Genomic DNA, 16169 nt, shown 5'->3' with positions numbered 1-16169 from the left:
CTATGTAAAAACAATAATAAAAAATACTTAATTAATTGAATAATTATTTTAAACAGTATTTTATTTGTTTAATATGTATTTGTTCGAAAAGTGTTATGAAGATTGTCACAATGGAGTACCTATTGCACACGATGTTCTAAATTCAAATCACTTTGCCGCTCTAGAGGATAAAAACGGCTTTTGCGCTCAGATATCACAGGGTAAAACTACTCTTTCTGAGATGGTGGAATGAAATAGTTATTTGTTATACAAGAGTGCAAAGTTGCTTTTTAACCGCGGGCTCAATTTTGATGACCGAGCAAGCGAAGGATTCTAAAATTGAAACACGAGCGTAGCGAGTGTTTCAATAATTAGAATCCTGAGCGATAGCGAGGGAATCAAAAGAGCACAAGGTGAAAAATCTTTGCACTCGAGTGCAACACGTAACTTTTCATCCCACCTCATCGAGGAAATTTCTTAACTCAAAAGAAGAAAATGGCACGCTCGTCACACATGGCAAATTAAAAAGATGTACCTATTAAAATGTATTTATGCAAAAACTCAGATTAAAAATGTAATGAGGTTTAAAATCGACCTCAAAACAAAAAAAAATAATAATTTCATCCCACTTCATCGAGGAAATTACTTAATGCAAAAAAAACAAAATGGCGCGCACATATGAGTATCAAATTAAAAAGAATTACCTATTAAAGTTCATTTATTTGAAAACTCACTTTAAAAATGAAACGAGGTTAAAAATCTATGTAAAAACAATAATAAAAATTACTTAATTAATTGAATAATTATTTTAAGCAGTATTTTATTTGTTTAATATGTATTTGTTTGAAATCTTATCAAAATTGTCACAAATGGAGTATTGCGCACGATGTTCTAAATTCAAATCACTTTGCCGCTCTAGAGGATAAAAACGGCTTTTGCGCTCAGATATCAAAGGGTAAAACTACTCTTTCCGAGATGGTGGGATGAAAAAAAAATTGTCTTAGCCACGTCATTGTTGTAAAAATAATAGCAAAGATTAAAACTTTATGATTAATTACAGGTACCTAACACTGACACTGTATTTTCCTATCTAAACATTCATATTGAATGAAATTAATATGGATTTACCCAGATAGATTATTATCTGTATTACTTAGTTAGTAGCCGATTTCCCGCGGTTACTCCTGGCGTGCCGTAGGAAGTACATCCTGCACGTACCGGGATAAAATATAACCCTCGTTACTCGCATATAAGTAATGTAGCTTAATAATTGTGAAAGAATTTAAGAAATCGGTATAGTACCTACTTAGTTTTTGAGTTTATCCATTAAGAAAATATATACAAATTCCTCTTAATTTTTTTTAAATATAAACATAATATGTATGTCTGTATTAGTTATCAATAAAATACATCAGTAGTAAAAGTAGATACCTAGGTAATGTTTATTTAGCGGCAGCACCTTTGAATCATTAGCTAGAGACACCTTTGGCTTCCCTCGCGACTTTACATCCTATTACTTTTTCAGCCTTAAAACTTTCGCGCTTTATCGCGCTCGCTTCGCTTGCGCTGTTTTGCGATTACTTTTCTCTTTTTGCATCGCACCACCATGCGCACTAAAATCTTCATCAAAATCTGTTCAGTTCATCGGTTACGTAATGATGACAATTGTTAACCTGAAAACCAGACCCTACAACCTTTTGAGGGCTAGATGCACCTCAACCTTTGACCTCTACATAATACCTAAACTCGGGGGCGGCAAAATTACTCCTACCCCGGGCAGCAGATAGCCACGCACGCTACGCCACTGGAGCAACTTATACAAATTTAAGACAAGGATTGAAAGTGAATGATTAATGAGAGAAACCCTGTTATTCCCAGATTTATATCTGTAACAGTTATCAATAAAGTACTAAATATTTTAATAAAATAGATAATGTTGATTAAATCACAGATTATTCATTTCTAACATAAATATTATTGTAAAACCCCAGATACTGATTAAGGTTTTACCAGCACCTATGTGGATAGGTAGGTACTTACTTTTTACCTACCGATGTTTGGACTTTTATATGTTTACATGTGTTTAGTTAGCTTATAGAAATAATTTACATTAAAAACCTTTCAAGAAGTGACAGATTTTTACTTTACAGTACAATAGGTACAATAGTAGGTAGGTGGTACCGTCAATCACACTTCAGCACAACATATTATCTAATCACAGTAAGTAGGTACTTATAGATATCAATTCGTCAGTTAATTTGCACATAATTCCATGCAGCGAGCAGCTTGTGCTCATTGGCATTGACAAGTTAACTACTTATTACATTAAGCCATTATACAATTTTAATAAATAAAACCATTGAAAGGCGGCTCTTTTTGTGAGCAATCATGGATAACAGACGATGTGAAGCTTGCGGTACCACGGAGGTCTGGCATACAAGAAACAAGAAGTTGAAGTTGCTTTATTTCAAGTTTCCTCCGGATCAAGACGTGTGAGTAATTGTCAATTCATTTTGATTCTTAGGTTGTTACGTAGGTATCCAGGGGTCCGATTCTCCTAAGTTAATATTGTCAAAATCGAATAGAAATCGAATCGAATATGATCGCAATAGCAGTTTTAACCATATCGGGCATTCTGCTATTAATAAAAGACCAATCGTATTCGATTGACATTTGATTGGTGTGCGATTGGTCTGCTATTTTGGTGATTTTGGTATATACGGTAGTTTGCTGTACAATCATTTTGCAATCGTAAATCATTTGCAGACAAAATGATTCATTATTGAATGACAGAAAAGGATAAAAATGTTTATTTCAAAGAAAAAATAGCGGAATGCCACATACGCTTCAATCGTAATCGAGTCGGGATTGGACCTCAGTCGAATCGAGTCGAACATGAATCGTATGACGCTTAAGGCGAGGAAGTGGTCAACAATAATTCCATAACCGGCACGCGCATCTAAGGCGCCAAAAGGGGTCGGAGCGTCTGAGCGGGGCGAGGATAACAATACGCGCGCTAGCTTATAACTAAAAGTCGTAAGCGACAAAATGGTTTTGTAATTTTAATATTTAGAAATGATAATTTAATAAAAATTCCTACTACCATTTTAAAGAGTATGTATATACTCAACTACTAAAAAAGTTAAGAGGCTTAAATCGGTCCCGTTTGCCCATAATATGTGAATCTCTTTTTAAAAAGAGGTATGTTTGATATATTTTTCTCTGTTATAAAAGTTACCTAATCATGTTTCTACAACTAACAAAATAAGGCTTATATCATGAACTTTCAGGTAACCAAGTTGTATTTTGATCCGTTTTGTATTTACTGAGAAAAATTGACATCCTTGGCGCCAAAAATTCCAATTCGTCCTCTTAAGTAAAATTAGGAGAATCGGGGCCCTGGAACCTCTCCCTCAGACACCTTTCTCTTCATTTATCGACCTACATAGGTACAGCTAATATGATGATGAGTAGATAGGTGTGAAAATGCATAATTTAATAATTAAGTAGCCCTTTGCTTTGATTTTTCCAGCTGCCGAGACTGGTTAAGAGTAGTTGGAAATGAGGAACTCGTACATCTATCAACGACAAAGCTACAAAGGGAAAAATATGTCTGCGAAAACCACTTTGCAGAAAAAGATTTCAACAAAAAAGGCAATCTTCTGAAAAGACATGCAATACCAACTTTAAATTTAAATGCGTCGCCCCTCACATCATCATTCGGAGGCAAAAGGTAAGAGAAAACCACACGCTGAAAACCACATCAAATTCGATTCAGCCTAACGAGAGATAATCGCCCATAAACGTCCGTACATGCCGGGCAAACTGAGAAACTCCTTTTTTTGAAGTCGCTTAAAAATACTGTCTGTTTCCCGCGGTTTTGAACCGGGGGACCTTTTTTCTGACACCCGGACTATGTTACTCGGAAATAGTCTACCTTTGAAACAGTGGATTTGAATATTCAAAATCTGTTTCAATTTTTGTTCCACGTTTTTATTCATCAGCTGAACTGAACAAAATGAAAATATCTAAGAAGAAAAGACTAAACTTTTAAGTATTCAATTAAGTATGTAAATAAGTAATCAGGTAAAAATAATAAAATATTTTTGTATTTTATTTTACACTTTGCTTACTCAAAATTAGTATTCGCCAAATTTTTATCGCGCAAACCGTAATTTGGTCTACTTATGTAGGTAACAATGACTGCCAAGTTTCATCCAAAATTAATGAGGGTCTTCTCAATTTTTTCTGCCACAGGGTGGCGCCACGTATGCGTCTGGTCCAAACAGCTGTCAAATAGTATGGAATTGTAGGGTCCGAACTTATAGTTTATTGAAATTCTGTTATATTGGAAGTGTTATTGATTTTATTATGGACTACGGTCAGAATAAGGTTTCCGAACTAAAAATTGAGCTAAGAGAGAGGGTGCAAAAGTCACTGGTACTAAGGAAAAGCTTGTTGAAAAATTTGTTAACACAATATGATTTAGTTTTTTTTATTTACTCAACCGCAATAGTAAAACAATAATGCAGTGCTTTAATTATAAAATAAAAAAAAACACTAAAATCGTTCACTATTCACAGTAAAGATAAGCACTTTGACAGTTACCTGGACCCGACGACTCGGTGCTGCCACCTCGTGGACGCCATTTTAGAAAACCCTCATTCTGCAGTTTTTGCGTGAGCGTATTGAACATATGTATTTACGTACCCACACATAGCCATATACATTCTTACAAATATCCGCGTTTATAATGTTATACTTCGGCCGTTCAGAGAATGCGTTCCTGACACCTATCAGTTAGTCACGACTAGTGATGGGCACAACATAACACTGAGTTCGTTACCGTTCCTTCAAAATGAACCGCCGCATTATTTTAAGATTATTTTCGTTTTAAATTGGCGGAATCATTTGTTTTATATTTTAGTTATTTAAGTGGAAACCAAAAAAAGGTAATATTCATATAATAAAATTGTTTTATTTATTCTTTGTTACAAGTACATTGAATTGAATGTGCGAACAGAATATTAATCAGACTCCGATTTGCTTGAGGAGGTGGTGTCTTCATCATCATCTTCGCCTACATGTATAATTATATTATTATCAATAACAGAATCAATCCTGATATCTCGGTCTAACAAAAGCCGGGTAATCAAATAAAAACAGATCGAAAACACTTGAAAAACGTGGTCTATGCGCACGAAACGACAACGGACGACTGTTTTAGCGTCACAAAATGGCGGCCCATAACGCCATTTGGGGTTACCATTTTTAATCTAAGTATAAAAATGCGGTTTGGTCATAGTTTTATTTTTATATTTCATAAACGTTATAATTAAGTCTTATAGTCCATTATTTTCCAATTCTTAAAAAGAAAATCAAAACGTATTATTTTATATTATAACTGTATAAGAACAGATTACGATACTTGCCTGTTATTTTTAGCACAGCACTACAAAATATAAACCGCTGACATAACCTTGTAATAGCGCAGTATAGATTTAGAAAAATATTGTTTACCAAGTTATTTGACACTCAGTTTGGCACAAAATTATAACATTCATTGATTATTGATATAATAATGTTGTTTTAATGCTCCTCAATTGTTAAAACGGTAAACAACCAGCAAAAATATTTTTATCGTAACTGCAACGCCATTGCAAAGTTACGTCGTCAGTTCAATCGCGACGTGTCAGGAACGCATTCTCTGAATGGCCGAACTATAATGTCATTAAAAGATACAGTAAATAAAAATAATTCTTATCTCGTTTTTCTAAATAAAATATTTTGTTATTAAAGTATTATTTTCTTACCCTCGTAACTTAGGCAACTTAATAAATATTACAGATAAAAATCTGAACTTATTGAATTTTTTAATGTTGCTAATGACCTAAGTAACGAAACGACATGATATACAGAAGCTTCATGTAATTTTCTTATACTTAAATGGCCTACTCGTTCATAAAAATCATCCCTAATCCACCCACGCAAGAAACGAACCATCTAAACCCTTTCAAAGCGCCACCATAATTACGAGATATAAAATTCTCATACAATTCGTTCTACCCAATCATAACGAATTTTCCAATGTGCACACACCGCTTATTATTCCCATTATATTCCGACCGACGGAAAACGAACACTCATTATCGATGCATACGCATCGCTTGATTCAAATAAATTGCGAACGACTGCCAACTCCATACGTGTACGCCACTTCTAAACGAAGAGGGTATCTAAACCTGTGGTAAAAATACGAAAATACGACATGTCCCAAATAGGGGATTAAAAAATACTTATTTTTAGACCACAGAGGTTTTCGTCAGTGTCCTATTTTAAGTATGGTCATGAATAAATGATTACTGTTAGAGGCTGTTTGGTGGATTTAATAAGTCGGGGCTATTCTGATTTGGTTGACAAAGGTGTACTTTTGGTAATTGAAAAAGGTTTTTTTGTTTGTTAAGTTTTTTTTGAGTCTTGGTTGATGAAATAGATGGAATGGTGCAGAGTTTGAGAAGGCCAACTAAGTATCACACCATCTAGAAACTAGAAACATAATTTAAAATGTCTTTATTGCCTACCAGTTCTTAGAAAATTACTCCGTCATACCTAGTTTGAACTCCACGTTATTACTCTTGAAATATCTCGTGTAAGGATTCAAGTAGGCACTTGTAAGTTTTTACCTCGATCCTATAAAGTAGATTATGTCCTGTATAAAATGAAATAGCGTCCGGTTCTAAAGCCGAGTGGCTGGTGGCTTTAATGGCATTGATTGTTAACCTCTATAGGGGGTTAAGAAAAGTGCCTTGTGGCGATAGTGGTAGGGTTAAAAATTAAATTGTATCGAGATGTGAGACCGTAGCAACAAGATTTTTCAACTTATTCTCCAGTTTAGTGTTCCTATGTTGTTTCTTGAATAGCAACAAAATCCGTATAAATGTGTGATGATTTTGTCAGTTTATGTATAGGTATGACTTGCGCAAGACGGCTGGCAGGAGCTGGATGCGAGAAGCCGAAAATCGATCTCAGTGGCGTGCACTTGGAGAGGCCTATGTCCAGCAGTGGACTGCGATAGGCTGATGATGATGATGATGATGATGTATAGGTATGTGAGTTTGTATCATGTGTACCGTTGCAGCTAAATTAATACCTCTGTCAATTAAGAAGAACTGGGGTCTATAAAATATATACCTGTGATTATTTGGATTCCCACATGCAGTAACTCGGTAAATTGTATCTATTTTGAGTATAAACCACATATATTTCTACAAAATAACCACCCACTCATCTACCTACACAGCAAACAAAACAAACATAAACTTTTATAACACAAAATGTGAGCAAACATTACATTTGCAAGCGTTTTATCACTGAAGTAACGGCAAACATAATATTCCGCATTCATACGTACTATATAATATATTTATAACTTTACTTGAGGCACAAATAAGCACATTTCGAAGCATTAGGTATGGCTAAAGCGTTTTTACGTCAAACAGATCGTGTCTCGAATCTTAACGGAATATTGGCTAAAAGTTTTCGAGCTTTCATATAACCTCTTTGGTAACCGATATCGCTTATGGGGAAGACATTTAAAATAATATCTATTCGATAGGATGTTGGAGTTTTCTCGCGATTTCTTTGCTTGAACTAAGTTGCTGTGTTGGCGTGTTGATGTTCCCTTGCAGGCGAATATTTCCAATGTTATGTTTCGTTGAATTTTGAAGCTTAAAGAGTATGTTCGTGGAAGTCTGGTTCTTCGATTATCGGAAAATTAAGTCAGCTGCTGATTTCCCTGCAAAATTGTAATGAAGACTTCTAGAAACTGAGGATATTATAGTAAAGCTTGAGAAAATCGCTTTTCAGACTTCACTTAACCAGCAATGAAATTAGGGCTTTAGTAGGAAGCCGTGTGACTGAAGTTGGATTTAATTTAGACAGTGACAAGATAATTATTAGACGTACCATTTAAGTACTTGATTATTTAATAGAATTTCCATAATTTTAAGAACCTACCATACACGCTGGCAACAGGATACATTTATGTTACACATATCTAAAGGGTGAACAAATAAAAAGCAAAAATAACATAATTTATTATAAATAAATATCTACATATGTAAATGACAGTACTTTTCCTAGCATACAGTCACAAGAAATATTTTTTTATTTTATTTTATTCGGAAAACAAACAGTTTTACAAAAAAAAACACTTAAACTACAATTTATGATAACTTGAAACCAATTACATGTTTTCGCATATCAAATGTAAATGTGTAATATGCTGAAGAACTGACGTCATTGGTATATTTGCGTTACGTCAAAGCAATCATTGCGGTTGAGAAACTTCTTGATACGTTCCAACGAATGTTTATATGCATAATAATGTCTACCTATTTACGATCATACCTAAGTCTTAGTAGCCTAGTGGGTAAAGAACTAACCTCTCGAGTATAAGTGTGGTTTCGGCTCCATGTCAGGCAACTACCAATTTAACTTTTCTGAGACTGCATGTGCCTTCTAAGTATATCTTGAACACCAATGACCGTGTTTCGAAGGACACGATAAACTGTAGGTCTGGCTGTCATTGAAAATCCTCGGCAGTCGTTACGGGTACTCAGAAGCCAGCAAGTCTAAAAACCAGTCTTTTATCAGATAGACAGTCGCTCCTTGTAAAACACTGGTACTTAACTGCATCAGGTTAAATTGGAAGCCGGCCCCAACCATCAGGTTAAAATGGAAGCCGGCGCCAACAAAGTTGGGAAAAGGCTCGGCAGATGATGACTTACGATCATACCTCACCATTTTCTTAAAAGGAAATGAGGCTATATTTAGGTGAAGAGGCGTTTGGAGTATCATCCAATCCAAATGGTTTGTTTGCATGCTTAGAAAGTAGCGTAGGTGTGTCACTTTTGTATCAAAACATGGGCCTTGATGAAAGTGTCTGATTTATAAAAGTATTTCTTTGGAGTTATTTTGTGTTTCTATTTCATTAAATAAGATGGCTTCTTTTCGTTTTTCATATTCCATGAAAGTCAACGTTGTATGTTTTACGTAGGTAAGTACCTACTTTAACTTGAGGAATATTCGGATCGATCCGAAAATCTTCCAAATGTAATTACCAAATGTCTTCCCGATTAATAGGCTTTGCTGTATCTAGATTCCATTTCATCTAAAAAATCCTGGAATTTAACAATTCCTTCATTCTGCATACCGATAAAAAACAACCTCTTATTGACAACACAATATTACCACATTCATCTGTTCAAAACAAAAGCAGAGCAACAAAGAGCAATAATTGCGTAACATCATAACGCTTATTACATCCACGTTCACGATCCGACTGAAACTTTAGCCGTTACGCTCCCGATTGTCTCCCGAGGAAATTGAACAGCACCGGTACGCCGGCGGCCAGATTTAAATCCATGTAATTACTTAAAGTAGACCACAGACGTTCGAACTGACCTTTGCTTATGTAAACTGTCGATTTTTGTTTTGAAGGTACCTAAGTAAAATGTCTTTTACAGTCTTATGTAAGTACTTAGTTTTGTGTTTGACCTTTTATGCTTGATAAAATTTGTAAACAATAAGCCCTGGTACCCATACCACAAGTTAAATCTTACTTTGGGGTACCAGTGTTCAACAAAATTATTGTACATGAAGATTGTTATAACTGATGTGTGTTTTCCCTTGTGTGTACCTTTTTTGAGTCAATAAACTATTTTTTTTTTCGTTTTTTTAAACATTTTTAAAACGTGGATGGTATGTTACGTTTTCACTATCTGATGATGAGCTTTCTACAAGATTCTATAACGAGAGTCCGTCTAATTTGCACAAATAGGAGTCGGAGCAAAAACACCTCAATCTTATTAACTTATTCTCAGGAGGTGCTGATGTATGAAGAATAAAAATCTATCATTTTATGGTCAGATTATGCACATAATGTTCACTACTTTATATAGTGTTATTTTATAGAACTTTCTAGATTTTACATTCATTTTTATGCCAGCCCTACAAGATTAGCATATCTAAGTTGGTTTATGCAAAATTGCAAAATTCTTCAGAATATCTGAAAAAAAAAATAACACTAAGTACGAGAATCTTCAAATAATCGACAAAAAGCCTGTCAGTCCCAGTGCTTATCTAACGAGGCCCTCTATAAAAATGAACCTTCGTAATAAAAATACTATCCATCAACTCAGCCTATCGCTCATTGCTAAACAAGACCTGGGTTATAAAAATACCTTTTTTAAATGTAAATTCTGTTTTGGGGTCTTAATATTTTTGCTTGAGATTTGCCATTTTGTCTTAAATGATCATTTCGCCTGCATCGAACAACCAGTAGGTACTTAAATACAGCCGGACTTTTCCGCCTGACCACTGGTGATTTTTTGCGTTTGTAATCCTACGGCGCTATTCAAAGAAACCCTTTTGTAGATATAACCTTCAATGAAAGCGTAATATTGTCAGTATTGGCAAAGCAAGAAAGTGGTTTTTTTTTCTTATTATGAATCTATGTGATCTATTGCAACATTATTCTGACAAATTAATACTATTACTGTAAGGAAGAAGGAACATTGTGGTGTTCAGGGGTCAGTGTCCCCGATAGTATACCCATATTCCAGATTGCATTGACTTAAAGGCAGTTCAAACTTGGAACTAGCTGCTGCATCGATGCAATATTGTAATAAACTCCGTACATTATTGGAGCAAACCGGGCTAATGTTGTATTTTGGAACTTGCTTATATTATCTCCCTCTCTTGGTCTTTTGTATCGACAGTTTATAGCATAGCTAAGCAGAGTCCAAATATATCCTGTTCGTGTGATACCTACTGATAATACAGTCTTTATAGGGTGTAAGGCAGACCCAGATATATTCAGAAAGGGTCAAAGTGTAAACATGTCTCGCCACTAATGAATATCATTGGCGTTCTACTTATTCAAGTTAATCTTTGAGAAGATCTTGCCTCAAAAGTAGGTAAATGTCTTTCAGATACTCCTTATCTAAGTATTTAAACAGGCTTTGATACTTAAATGTGGCTTCGCAAAGAACTATAAGTCTTCGTGCCTTTTTATCTAGATCGTAGGACTTTCGATTATTTTCAGACGGTAGCAGTCCCTTGTGTAAAGAATGATAAGATTAGATTGAGCCTACTTTCAAAGTGTTGGAATATTGATAAGCCTTTTTGGAGTTTCTAGTTTCTACAATAGGTAGCAAAATTGAAGCGTTAATACATTTGAGGAAATTTTGCTGGTATGAAAACGTGGGCGATAAAGTAATTTTGATACTACATTAACTATAACATAGTATCGAAATATAATGTAGTATCGAACTTACTATGGAATGGATGAACCAATGCAGCTTTAAGCCAACTTAAATCCAAATCTGTGTTAACATTATCACATTTAGCAATGATGATGTAAGAGCAGATTTCCAAATAATTTTAACATCTTTCATGTACACCAATTCTCCATTTAAAGGTGCTTAATGGCTGCTATTTTTAAAACAAAGAAAGAAAGTAGTTGACAAACGATAACACTAATGGCTCTCCTAGCTTTAGTTTTCTCTTCAGTTTTTACTAAGTATCAAAAAAATAAAGATTAAAAATAGAGAAATAAAGGTTTACTTTATTGCTGTCTCAAGGGGCAACGGTAGTCATTGTACATAGACAAAGTTCCTTGAATAATATTGTTTTAATAAAATATACGAGAATTTGTAACAAAGTGGCACTATATTTTTCAGAAGAAACCTTAATTTTTCATTAATTAGAAGTATAGTCACTTGCATTAAAAAAAGAAAATAAATATACCGTTTTCTTTTGCAGTGTATCTTAAATTAATTGTTTCAAAGCAATTACTACTTATATTTTTAGACTAAAAGACAGTTACACTTTTTTATCGTGTCTTTTTATTTAACAAACTCCTACAAAGCTGCGAAGAGCTTCATCATTGCGTTAATAGTCTCAGCATGAATTTTCTCTCACATATATAAATATTACACGGGCAATAGATTGCTCACGCAATACCGACACTTGTGCGCGGTATATGAAGGCCCGGGGTCGCCATGTTTGCAGAAATACAGCTAAATGTGTTTACCTATACAATAGGGTAGTGTCCAGGGTCGAAATAATGAAATAATATTTAGTCCGCTTTTTAGATAATCAAAAAATATTGGATACGTATTTTTTCTTTTTTTAATTAAACATAAAATGACAAAGATAATACACTTCAAAAATTAGGAGTGGGGGCCTTTTACGTCACAGTGTCCTGAAAATTGTAGCAACTTGTGACGTCACACTCAACTTTAACACGCTATATCTTAACAAGTTCTGATCCAATTTAAAAAAGAAAAAATACGTATCGCTTAATTTTGGACAATCTACAAGACGGACTAATTATTATTTTTTAGGAAACTAGCCTATTGATAGATTGGTAACTGTTAGCGTAATACGTGACTATGGCTAGATTTTAAATTGTATGTACTCGAATATTTTATGTAAATTAATAAATAAATTGAGGCTTACAGAGGCTCTAAATTAGGGATATTTTGATACATTTTCTATTTGAAATTTTTATTTGACATGTCGATACTTTGAAAATAAATTACATTGTTTAGAAACTGAACTCGCTTTTTGGCTATGTAAAAAACTGCATGACGAGGATTTTATGTGAAGATTAAATTTTTCTCTATAAGTTAGAAACTAATACCTAAAATCTTTAAATAAAACCGTACTTTTTCGTATCGATATTATAATTCTTCTTTCAAATATAGAGATAAAATAAAAGAATTCGCATAAAATATTTCGTATCATATTTAGAAAAAAAACTTATCTGAATAGTAATATTTTTTAAATTAGCATTATCTATAGTGGCAACCCAAGTCGTTTGATATTTGCGTAGGTTGGCAACCTTTTTACAAATAGATCCGCCTGGGGGTACGTACCTACCAAAATTCGTTAAAGGAACAGCTTTATGCGCCATTTTGTTTAAGCAGCCATCTTTTATTTACATTAGGGTGCGTCCACATCTGGCGAATGCGCCGCGAATGCGCAGCACGCGAGCCGATCGCGAGCTGTCCGCGAGCTGCGCGCGTGCAGTCACTGCAATCGTTCGGTGCGCCTCTTTAGCGCAACTCACGCAAGGCTCGTATAGAGCGCGCGAGCGGCGCGCGATCTGCGCGCAATCAGTTCTCGCCCTTACAGTTCCGTATATTGGCTCAGTACTATCGAAGATGGCAGACGTCGCGCGCCGCCTGCGCGCCGCTCGCGTGCGGCGCTTAGGTCGCGCGCGAGCTGCGCGCGGGCGGCGCAGAAGCGGCGCACGAACAAAAATGCACGCGCGCAGCTCGCGAACAGCTCGCGATCGGCTCGCGTGCTGCGCATTCGCGGCGCATTCGCCAGATGTGGACGCACCCTTAGACGTTTTACTTTTCGTTCATAACTTTTGGTACACAGTTTGCCTTTTAAAATCTTGTAGACGTGAAATTTTGTTTGAATTTTAGAAAAGATTTTCGTGTTGAACTTTTTTTTAACATATTGCAATGTACTGTAAATTCTGAAAAATAAATGAAGGTGAGACCTTTTGCGTTACGATTGACGTAGTTGCTGATTGATGCGCATTTGTGCTTCGGGTCACGGCTTCGAATCCAGTGAAGTTTTTTGCACTAATGCTTACGATTTTTATTTCAATTTTAAAAACTATTTTGTATGTTAAACACGTACCTATGCATATAATTTACAGAAACAAACTACAACGGAGGTGCTTATATAAAAATCTTAACATTATCAAAGCCTGATTACCAGCGAAACGAGGCTAACTTATTTTTAGCGATCACATAAATTACGCCACAGATCCTTTTCAGCACAGTGTGTAATCAAATAGAAATTTTGATGAAGAACCACGCGTGCTTGCGTTCGTAAAGTGAATCAGTCGTACAGGCCATTATTTTTATCGGATCGTACGAGATGAAACCAAAGAACATCAAATACAGCCCACATGTGAAGAGCCCTTTATAAATTACTTGCTTTATGACGCTGATTTACTTTATTCGGAGTTATTTTTGTTATTAAATTCTTAATATTTAATCAAGATCTTATGGATCGGTCGAACTGTTTAGGGCTTTGAGCTGCTATTTATGCACTACGGGGTATCTTTAACAGCACTTTTTTATATAAATTATTCATCCCCTTTTTGAAATTTTCTAAATAGTTTTATCAAAGAAAAAAATTAAATGATTAATATTTTATATGGTTTTATCTTTATCAAGCGTCATCACTCAATTGCACGAATGTATTTTGGATACAACAGAATAGAAATAATAAAAAGGAAAAAAAAAACGGCAGTTGGCTTAAAAACATGAAATTATCAACGGCTTGAATGTATGTAACCATTATATGTAATCAAAACCTACCCTGCAATTCACAGTTCTACAGAAAATGACCAATCAATGCTAAGGTTTCTTACGTTGCTACCTTTTTTATTGCAAGTGAAAATAATTATTTCCCGAAGCAGTGAGTAAGAATCCCCTACATTTTAAAGTGACCTGAATACCGTTGTGCTAGAACTGTATACACCGCAAGTCTTATTGATCGCAGCTTCAAGACGTTAAGCTATTTTGGATTGGAAAATGTCAACTGGATTATTCTTAATTTAGACTTAGACCTTATTAATATGGTACGTACATGTTTATTCCCTCTTTACCTATACACATTTATATAGAAACAAGTTTTGAATACTTAGTTCAGTGAGAAGTTTTAGTATATTTTTCTGACCGCATTCTTCAAAGTAAATGTTAAAATGTGAGATGAAGAATTTAATTAAGTAGTCGATGTAATTTTCTATTTCAAAATAACTTTAATTTTAGCGTTCTCATTGCGATGCATCTGTCAAAACTTCATCGCAGCATCAACTACAATTGGATTTTCAAATATAGATTTAAAAGAGAATTAAGAAGTTAGTCATAAAATATTTTTCAAAATTAAAAGTTGGTGGACGGTCTCTAAAGGTTAATTATACTTACCACTCTTTCGACCTTCAAACAATGTGGTACGAATTTACAACATCAATACTTTAATGGAATCGGACTTTTATTCAACTCTAACCCAGAATTATTGCTCCTAACCGTACTTTTTAAATATTTAATTTCCTTCACAGTACACATGTTTGGCCTTCACCTTCGTCCATGACATTCAATGTTATTTTTAAACGAGCGATGCTTTTGGTCCTTCGGGGCGGATGCTCTGAACATTTTGATTAGAGTCTATAACCCTCTAGGGCTCTTAAACGTAGGGCCCCGACTTGGTCCTTTCATAAGCACGAGTATTATTAGTTCATAAAGATACTCGTTATAATGTTATGTTATGACAGATGGCGCTCTTAGGATGTTTTCTTAAAATAAAATGAGAAATGGCTGCCGGTGCTATTTGTAGGAAGGTAAGGTGTAAGGTGTGTAAGGTGCTTATATTGCTTATATTTTGGAGTAGTGTGAACATGTTCTTAAAAAAAATATAATTTGATCTGATGAACACCATATTTAAAAAATATATATTTTCATTCGCATTATTTTATTTATTTACTAGCTGTTGCCCGCGACTTCGTCTGCGTGGGCAATTTGGAATTGTCAAAATACTACTTATGCCGTAGCGTAGGTGTATTCTTTTACATAACAGTATAATTAGGATTACCACTTAGCAGCAGCACGGGTTGATCAATCAAGGTGGTGTCGACGATTTGTGACTATTTATCTAAACAAATGAAGTAAAGTTTGTGACGTTGTGGAAATCTCTGGATCTAGTCAACCGATTTGGAAAATTATTACGTAATTCTCACAGAAAACAAAGGTCTGACAAAGTTGTCATTTGTACATTTTCTGCAGCAGCTGCGACAAATCAGGAGCCAGAAAGTCTGTCAAACAGTTTTACTTACCATGGATAACGCGGTGTCTAGTTCACTGGGTTGAAGAGATCAGATAGGCACTCCAAGTAAACATTGGTACTCAAAAAGATTCGGTTTGACTGGAAGCCAACACCCACACAATTGAGGAATAGCTGGGTGGATGATGACTGAGTCATCAGGCAAGCGCATAGTTTCACTACTTGTATTTCGGGGATTTTCTGTGCACTCACTCACTATGTTATGTTGGAATTCCACCGAAATGTTTGCATTCGTTCACGATCACGCAAAGTATACG

This window comes from Helicoverpa zea, chromosome 4 (genome assembly GCF_022581195.2).
Source record: "Helicoverpa zea isolate HzStark_Cry1AcR chromosome 4, ilHelZeax1.1, whole genome shotgun sequence".
NCBI classification, from domain to species: Eukaryota; Metazoa; Arthropoda; class Insecta; order Lepidoptera; family Noctuidae; genus Helicoverpa; species Helicoverpa zea.
This window is presented reverse-complemented; position numbering follows the sequence as displayed.